The sequence below is a fragment of the Monodelphis domestica genome, chromosome 8 (assembly GCF_027887165.1).
Source record: "Monodelphis domestica isolate mMonDom1 chromosome 8, mMonDom1.pri, whole genome shotgun sequence".
Taxonomy (NCBI): Eukaryota; Metazoa; Chordata; class Mammalia; order Didelphimorphia; family Didelphidae; genus Monodelphis; species Monodelphis domestica.
Genome location: NC_077234.1, coordinates 9,540,946 through 9,550,669, shown reverse-complemented (window position 1 = coordinate 9,550,669; position 9,724 = coordinate 9,540,946).

Genomic DNA, 9,724 nt, shown 5'->3' with positions numbered 1-9,724 from the left:
CCTGGGCATGAGCGAGGCCCTGAAGGAGCTTTGGAGAAGGAGCAGACTGAGGCGAAAGTGGCAGGCTTCCTCATTCACTCCCAGGGCGCGTGTGCACCGTTTTCTCCCGAGCAGGAGGAAGCCTCCGTGGCTCAGGGCACCACCCAGAAGTTATGGAAACAAGATGGAGCCATCCATAAAGGCTGAGATTGGCTCCCCAAAGCTGGACCCAGATGCAGAGCCTTCTCACCCCCGAAGCGTTCCGGGCCTCGGTTTTTAGCATCTGCCAAGTGGGAACGATAACCATTCCAGCTCTGAGCCGGCATCGGGCATGTCCAAGGGCTAAGCGGCTTACCAACAAGAGAAGCTCAAGAAAAGGCAACAACATACATGGTGCGTGGAAGGCTCAGTTTGTAGAGCTGGAATCCATTCCCCCTTCTGACGATACCATGATTCTAAGACTTGGACTCCATTCCCCCACGCCAACTGTGAGGCTTCCCTCTTTGGTCCTTGGATGTTCAGTCTCTGAGACCCACCAGCACCATGTTATGCTGCCTTCTCTCACGTCAGCATCTCCGCCTCCTCCTCAGGAAAGCCTCCGACTTCATCCCTGGAACCACAAAGAGCGCTGAATGGACCTCCATCCAGACCCTCAATCTACTTCCCAGCCATTCCCCCCCCCCCCCATGTCCTCTCCCTGCCTCTCCCCACCAAAGGTAAATTCCTTGAGAGTAGGGCTTGTCTTGGCAGACTGTGTTTGTATACTTTGTTTTAAAACCCCTCACCTTCCGTCTTGGAGTCAATACTGTGTACTGGTTCTAAGGCAGAAGAGTGGTAAGGGCTAGGCAATGGGGGTCAAGTGACTTGCCCAGGGTCACACAGCTGGGAAGTGACTGAGGGCAGATTTGAACCCAGGACCTTCCGTCTCTAGGCCTGGCTCTCAATCTACTTAGCTTCCCAGCTGTCCCCCTGTGTTTGTATTCTCAATGAGTGCTCGGCACATAGTAAACAAGTTTTTAAAATGCTCTTTCTTCTCTCTCTCTCTCTTCTCTCTCTCTCCATTCTTTTATCTATCCATCCATCCATTCATTCATCCATCCATCTCTCTCATTTTCCTTCTCTCCCCCTCTCTCTTTTCCCCTCCCCTTTCCTCCCTCTCTCTCCATTCATCTCTCTCTGTGTCTGTCTCTCTGTGTCTCCCTCTCTCTGTTTCTCTCACTCTGTCTCTGTTTGTCTCTGTATCTGTCTCTCTCTCTCTCCCCCTCCCTCTCCCTCTCTCTCTCCCTGTCTCTCTGTCTCTCTCTCCCTCTCTCTGTCTCTCTCCCTCCTTCTCCTTCTCTCTGTCTCCCATCTCTCTCCCTTCCTCTCTCTCTGTCTCTCTCTCCCTCTCTCTGTCTCTCTCCCTCCTTCTCCCTCTCTCTGTCTCCATCTCTCTCCCTTCCTCTCTCTCTGTCTCTGTCTTTCTCTCTTTGTCTCTCTCCCTCCTTCCTTCTCCCGTTCTCTCCCCCCTCTCTGTCTGTCTCTGTCTCTCTTTCTCCCTCCTCCCTCTTTCTCTCTTTGTCTCTCTCCCTCTCTCCCTCTCTCCTCCTCCCCCTCCCTCCCTTCCTCTCTCTGTGTCTCTCTCTCCCTCTCTCTGTCTCTCTCCCTCCTTCTCCCTCTCTCTGTCTCCCATCTCTCTCCCTTCCTCTCTCTCTGTCTCTCTCTCCCTCTCTCTGTCTCTTTCCCTCCTTCTCCCTCTCTCTGTCTCCATCTCTCTCCCTTCCTCTCTCTCTGTCTCTGTCTTTCTCTCTTTGTCTCTCTCCCTCCTTCCTTCTCCCTCTCTCTCCCCCCTCTCTGTCTGTCTCTGTCTCTCTTTCTCCCTCCTCCCTCTTTCTCTCTTTCTCTCTCTCCCTCTCTCCCTCTCTCCTCCTCCCCCTCCCTCCCTTCCTCTCTCTGTGTCTCTCTCTCCCTCTCACTCTGTGTCTCTGTATCTCTGTCTCTCTGTCTCTGTGCCTCTCACTCACTCACTCACTCATATGTAGAGCCACAGATATAAAACTCCCAAACCCCTGAGAGGTCATCTAATCCATCTTCTTCTTCCTATAAATGAGGGGATCGGGGCCCAGGGAGTTCAGCTCCTTCCCCTCAGATCACTCGGACCCGAGGCAGCATTTAAACCAGTTTCTCTGACTCCCAAAGCGCCATCATTCCTTTCCTGCTTCCCCATGGCGCCGGACATGTGCCCAGGGGGCTGCCCTCCCCCCTCCCAGTGCTCTTGGAGGATTCGGAAGCTTCCCTCCCAGTAAGCTGAAATCCTCCTCTGCTGTTCCTGCCCTTTGCTCCTTTGCTGCCCTCCTGGGCTGAGGAGAAGCCGCGTGGTCCTTCTTCCCTGACACACGGCCAAGTGTACGCAGACAGGTTTCACGCTCCGCTTCGTTCACTGTCTTTTCTCGGGGTCCCAAGTCTAGATCTAGGAGGGGCCTGGTTGGCCACCTCGTTCAGCCCCCTTATTTTACAGGGAAGGAAACGAAGACCCCGAGCAGGATGCTGCCGTGTCTAACACCACCTGGAGGATTCTGGGATCCCAGCCAGAAGGGACCGTGGAGGAGGCCGGTGAGCCCCATCCTTTGGTTCTCATTCTGAGACCAGTGCAATGTCCTGCTCGAGGTCCCACAAGTGGTATCGGAAGGATCTGAACCCAGGACCTCTGGCTTCAGATCCAGACCTCTCCATTGTACCAAGCTGGTCCTTGGCCAGATAAGTCTCAGCCCTTCTGCCTCTTGCTGGTTGGTCATTTTCCTTACACACATAACTGCCTGTCCTTGCAGTCTCCAAAGTGATGGAGGAAGGGCTCTTCGTGTCCTGGGCTGACATCAACGTGCTCCTCGGTGGGCTCCATTTGTTTTTTTTGTGCCCCGTGTCTGCCCAGGAGAAGGTGAGCTCCCTGGCCGGGCACTGTTTCCCTTTGCTCTTTGTCCCTCCAGCTGGTAGGGTGGCCATCCGTTCCTGGGTCTAGCCAGCACTGACACATCCCCTCTCTCTGCTTTCCACCATCAGGGCCCTGCCCTGGTAACGCTCTCCCTCCTCAGCTTTGCCTCTTGACTGGGTCCTTGGCTTCCCTCAAGGCTCAGCTCAAATGCTGCCCTTCCGGCCCACCGGCCAGAAGGACACTTGGGCAGTTCTCTGCTGGACAAGCTCCCTGAGTCTGGGATTGTCCCCTGTCTGGAGAGGAGAGATCGCGAGCGAGATTAAGGCCTAGATGACTAAAGCCAAGATCAACCCATCTGCCTTTGACTCTTCCTCTCTAGGATTAGCTTCCTGTAGTCTAAAGGCAGCATGTATATACCCTGTATGCGGGCAGGTAGGGGGTACAGTGGATAGAGAGAGCGAATCCCTGAGTTCAAATCTGTCTTTAAACACTTATTTGTTGTGTGATTCTGGATGAGTCATTGAATCGTGCTTGCCTCAGTTTCCTCATCTGAAAAATCAATTGGAGAAGGAAATGGTAGACTATTCCCCTGTCTTTGCCGAGAAAATACCCAATGGGGTCACGAAGAGTCAGACGTGACTGAAATGGCTCAACCCCGTCTTGCTTCTGTATTTAGATGCTGTTCTCTGAGGGCGGGTTTTCTCCCTCTGAGTCCCGGCACAGAGCCCTCTGCCCGGCCCGCCCAGTGATGCTCAGTAAGTCCATCGATCAGGCGCCCAGAGCGCTTGTCCGCTCCCCCAGGCTGGGGAGGAGCACGTGTCCATCACCTGTCCCAGCTTCCTCCAGGATCGGTGCGGCAGCAGAAGGTGGGGAGCCGTTTGCTGGTGCCCTCGAAGAATGAGGCCATCTCGGTGTTCTCCAGGGCGGCCGGACTCTCCGGGGGAATGCGGCAGCGGACTGGCTTCTTGTCCATCAGATGGAGGGGATGCCCACAGGACCTGCCGGACTTCTTCTCGCACAGCGGGTGCCAAGAGGCCTGGGGTCTTCTCTGGGGGCGGGTCCTTTCCAGGGAGCAGGGCAGGGAATGTCTGGGCTCCTTCCGTCCCTCCCTCCCACCCTCCCCTGCGGGCATCTCCTCCCTCCCTCTATCCCTCCCTCCCCTGCGGACATCTCCTCCCTCCCTCCCTCCCCAGCAGGCATCTTTTCCCTCCCTCCCCTGCGTCCCTCCCTCCCTCCCGGCGGGCGTCTCCTCCCCCTCTGGGCCTGGTGAGCCCCTCGAGCTCGGCTCAGTGTCCCTCCTGCTCTCCTAGTCTGGCGGAATCGCTTGGCCATCAGACCATTCTTCTTCTTCCCCAGAAGAGTCTGTGAGGAAACACAAAGGGGAGGCAGAATGCAGGCCCTCCGGGAGGAGGAGATGCTTCCAGGAGCTTCGTTGTGAAGCTGTCCGGCCGCCCTTGGACCGGTGTTTGTGGCAGATGGGCCGAGCTTGGCTTTAGTCCTCCATAATCTCGCTCACGAGCTCTCCTCTCCAGACGGGGGACAATCCCAGACTGGGGAGCCCAAATGTCCCTCTGGCGGGTGGGCTGAGCCAGCGGCTCTCAGGTACCCACCAGCGGAAGCAGAGCCTGGATGGGAGGAGATTGGAAGGGTGTCTCTGCAGACCCACATCAGACTATGGGTTGGGACGGTGGCCTTGTTGTTCCATCGTTCTCAGTCACGGCTGACTCTTTGGGGCTCCACTGGAGGTTGTCCTGGCAAAGCTACTGGAGCAGTTGGCTATTTCCTTCTCCGGCTTATTTTAAGATGAGAAAACGGAGAGAAACAGAGGCCCATGACTTGCCCAGGGCTACACAGCTAGGGAGAATCTGAGACTGGACTTGAGTTCAGATCTTCCTGACTCCAGGCTTGGTACTCTCCCCACTGTACCACCCAGCTATCCCAGCAGCCAGGGACTGTGCCGAGCCATTTCCCAAAGTCTCCCTCTGAGAACTGGAACAATCCAGGCATCTGTCGAATTCAGTCCTCACTGGAAGCAGAACGCCCATGACAGCAGCCCAGTAAGCACTTGTCCTGCTCCTGTTTGAAGGCAGCCCTGGACAGCCCGTTTCCTTTTGGAATAGCCCTCATGAGGAGGATTCTTGGTCTCTGGCTGCTCTTGGCTCTACCTTCAGGCTGTGTGAGACTCTCTCTTCCCCAGGAGAGCAGTTCAAATTCTTGAAGAGAGCTGTCACATCCTCCATGGAGGACCCGTCTCAGGGCAGACCATCTCTCTGAATCGAGTTCATTTGGGGTCCTCCATTTCCCAAGATTCTCAGATTAGATGCCTGTGTAGAGTCCATTAGGGAACTCTTGGACCGCCCAACTCCCTACCTGCTTGGCATTTGTAATGGTGCCCTGCCAGCCAAGGGGCTCGTGTACCTCCCAGAGGAATAAAACCCAGCCTGCTGCCTTCTCCAAATGGCTTCATCCTGTCCTGGCTCCTTTTTCTAACCCTCACCTTCCATCTTAGCATCGTGGGGTAAAGTGAGGCAGGAGTAGCAAAGGGATTTACCCAGGGACATGCAGCCAGGAAGGATCTGAGACCAGATTTGAACCCAGGACCTCTCATCTCTAGGCCTATCCTGTTTTCTTTAGCAAATAAAGGAGCACCTGTGGGTCAGGGAGTCCTGCCTCTACTTCCCCAAACTCTTGCACCCTTTCTGCCCCCATTAGCCTCAAGAGGAAGGCAGGATTCCTCCATGCACAGACAGCTCATTTCCCACCTAGGGGAGGACCACCGAGCCATGGTCCTCTTCCTTCACGCCTGTATGTGCCCATCTTGGTCTCCCACTTGGAAGCTGCTCTCTACTTCTGGGGTGTCCCATGAACGAAGCAGGAATCCCCTTGTGGTCCTGCTGGATGTGCTCTTCTCCAGCTGTGCAAAGGATGGGGGAGAGCTGGTGACCCCGGGTAGGTGGGGCGGGGGGGGGGGAGTTCCCCAGAAGGAGCCAGATTTTCCAAAGGAGAGGCTCCTTGTAGAGCCAAGTCCTTGGTTCAAAACCGAGGCAGCCCATAAACCAATTGTCAGCATGTCGGTGAACGGACTCTCAGCCAGCCCTTAGCGTTGCCCTCCGTGCCTGTCTCACCTCACATTCCTCAACACTGCCAAGGTCTCTGATGAGAAATTGGGTCCCTCGCTGTGGGTGCTGCAATGCCTGGATGGGTCAGGGAGCCCGAGGCACGCTGCCAATTTCCCAGGCACTCCAAGCATCTTGGAGGTTGATGTCCCTCGAACCATCCAATCTGCTTACAAAGGACGAGAGGGAGACTCCCCGTCTTGGGTGCCTTTCCATGTTCTTTGTGTGTGGGGTGGAGGTTGGGTCCTCAGAAGTCAGGCAGCTCTTCCCAAGCTCATTGCACCATGGCAGGGGAACCCCAGCCCACTGCTGAGTGCCTCTTCCACCCCAAGGGGGTTGGCAGGGAGGCTTGATGACTCGTAGAGGGGAAGGCTGGCATGTCCATCATTTACAGGCTCTGCAAAGAGTTCAAGGGAGTAGAAGCCAGGCTAGGCTGGACCTGAATCACTGGGCTGGGGATTCTGTCCTCTTGGGGCATCTCAGAGCTCAGGAAACACCTTTGGGAGAAAGTTCCCTAAAGAAGGGAACCTCCCTGGCAAGAGAATCTAATTTAACCCCATTTATGCCTTTGAAACACCAAGGTTTGAGGCCATTTAATCGAGCCCTTTTGAACATACGAACAAACTGAGGTTAAGACAGGTAAAGGGACTTGACCAACGTCATGCAGGTAGGAAATATCAGAAGCTAAATTTGAATTCAGGTCATCTTTCCAGATCTAAGCCCTAGTCTGTTAAGGGTCTCCTTGGATAGGTATTGAATGCGTCATCAGAATAGGCAGTGAGAAGCTCAAAGATGCATTGAGGGGACCCTCTGGGGATAGAGACGGGCTTCAAAGTGCCACATTCCTGACTCTCCAGGAGTGGACATCCTCCGGAATCCAATTCAGCTTATTCACCATCTCAAAGCGGGAGGCTCCCAGGTGTTTGCTGCAGTGTAAAAGGAACAGAGAGTGTAGACTTTGCACTACTTTGGCCATAATAAAGCTCTCTCCCCACAGCTGTGCCAGCTGCCTCTGAGGTCGTCTCCTGAGTCACACAGTCCCTGCATTTTAGGTCACTTGCTTCAATCCAGTCTGAGTGTGCCTGGTGAGTCAGCATGGTATCAAGGACAGCTGTTTAAGGGCCTGGAGGGAATGTGTCTGAGGACACCATAATGAGGGACCAAAGGATGGAAAAACAGATAGCCATAATAGGCCTCCTGAGCTGGAAGGACAGAGCTGGAGGGAGGGGGATCCCCTCCCTCCCCAGCCTGACTCGATTGTTTTTAATCTGGCATGAGGCTCCCTACCATTTACATGGATGAGGTAACTTTTATGGAAGGGATAAGTAAGAGCCCCAAACCTCAAGTTTGGCCTTCATTTCTAGATTTGCCTTCAAATCAGAACTCAATACACTAAATATTTATTTAGACTATGTCGTGGCACACTAATACACTGTTGGTAGAGTTGTGATCTGCTCCAGCCATTCTGGAGAGCACTTTGGAACTGTGCTCCAAGGATTCTAAAACTTTGATCAATCAGTACCATTCCTAGGTCTGTATCCCAGAGTCCAAAAGAGGGGGTAAGATCTACTTATATAAAAATATTTATTGCAGCTTTTTGACATAGCAAAAGAATGGAAACTGAGGGGTTGCCCATCGATTGGAAATGGCTGAACAAGTTGTGGTAGATGGTAGTGATGGACTACTATTGTATTATGAGACATGACAAGAGGATGATTTCAGAAAAGTCTGGAAAGACTTCTACAAACTGATGCAAAGTGAAGTGAGCAGAACCAGAACATTGTACACAGTGGCAGCAATATTTCTTGATGAACAGTGATCTAAGACCATCCCAGACTCAGGATGAAAAATACCATCTACTCTCCAAGAAAGAACTGATGGAGTCAAAGCAGATTGAAATATACTATGTTTCATCTTCCTCTCTCCCTCCTTCCCTCCTTTTCTTCCTTCCTTCCCTCCTTTCCTTCCTTCCCTCCTTTCCTTCCTTCCTTCCTTCCTTCCCTCCTTTCCTTCCTTCCCTCCTTTCCTTCCTTCCTTCCTTCCTTCCTTCCTTCCTTCCTTCCTTCCTTCCTTCCTTCCTTCCTTCCTTCCTTCCTTTCTTCCCTCCTTTCCTTCCTTCCCTCCTTTCCTTCCTTCCTTCCTTCCTTCCTTCCTTCCTTCCTTCCTTCCTTCCTTCCTTCCTTCCTTCCTTCCTTCCTTCCTTCCTTCCTCCCTCCCTCCCTCCCTCTCTCCCTCCCTCCTTCCTTCCCTTGCTTCCTCCCTCCCTCCCCCCTCTCTGTCTCTCTCTTTCCTTCCTTCCTTCCTTCCTTCCTTCCTTCCTTCCTTCCTTCCTTCCTTCCTTCCTTCCTTCCTTCCTTCTTTCTCTCCATTCTCTCCTTCTTTTTCTTCTCTTTATCCTCCTCATTTGAGATATCTAATGACTAATATGAAAAATGTTTTACATGATTGCACATGTAAAATATGTATCAAATTGCTTACCATCTCAGGGAAGGGGGCAGGGAAGTAGGAAGGAAGGGTCAAAAGAAAGGAGAGACTTTGGAACTCAAAACTTTAAAAAAGTGAATGTTTAAAAAAATTTAGATGTAATAGGGGAGGCTATGATTTCCAATCTATAAACTAGGTGTTATAAACTCAAGGACAAAAAAAATGATTTTGAGATTTTTAGCCAAATCCTCCCCAAAGGAGCAGGCTATGTTAGTCCTCATCTCTATCTACCAAGGCACCTTTTTGTATATCCCTAGCCTAAGTATCTATCATTCAGGAAGAAAGGAAGGAAGGAAGGAAGGAAGGAAGGAAGGAAGGAAGGAAGGAAGGAAGGAAGGAAGGAAGGAAACATTAAGATTCTTCTACATTCCAGGCACTGATAAGAGGTTTACAAATATTTTCTCATTTGATCTTCACAACAACCCTGGGAAGTAGGTACTATTATTATTCCCAATCTACATTGAGAAAACTGAAGTAGAGATGAAGAGACTTACCTACAGTTACATGGTTAGAAAGTTTCTGAGGCTAGATTAGAACTCAGATCTTTCTGTGTCCAGGCCTAGTGCTCTACTCACTGTGCCACTGATCTGTATCTAGGTTGGTACCAAGTTGGTCTTTCAACTTCATTTCCAGCCATTTCTACATTCTCTATCCTCCCATATTCTTCATTCCTGGAAGATTGATCTCACCCAAGAACGCCATACTCACTTGTAACTTTCCAAGCCTGTTGACTTCATTCTTCTAGAATGGGATGCATTTCAGTACTGTGCCACCTCTCCAAACTCTGACCCTTTCCTTTAAGGTTCAGCTGAAGCTCTGCTTCCTCTCAAAGCCTCCTCTGAATCTCCTGGGCAGTATTCATCACCAATGCCTTCTCAAGTCTCCTCTAGTCTAGAATCTCTCTTACCCCTTTGCTTTAGAACAGGAGAACTTAGAGCAGAATGTAAGCTCTTGGTATAGGACTTATTAAAATATTTGTCTTTGTTTCTTTAGTTGCCTAGAACTATAATACCAGCACATACTAGAGCCTTCCTAAATTCTTGCAGAATGGAATGGACTGGCATGAGAAGGGTATGGCAGAGTCGACCAGTTGGCTTGTCTTGAGCATCATCTTTCCAGGTACATCTGAAGTCTTCTTGCTCCGATTCAATCACAGACTTCTCAGACAGTCACTTTCCTTGAACACTTAACATGTGGAGTATGAGGTTCAGGAGAGTCTACCAAGCTTTCCAGTTCT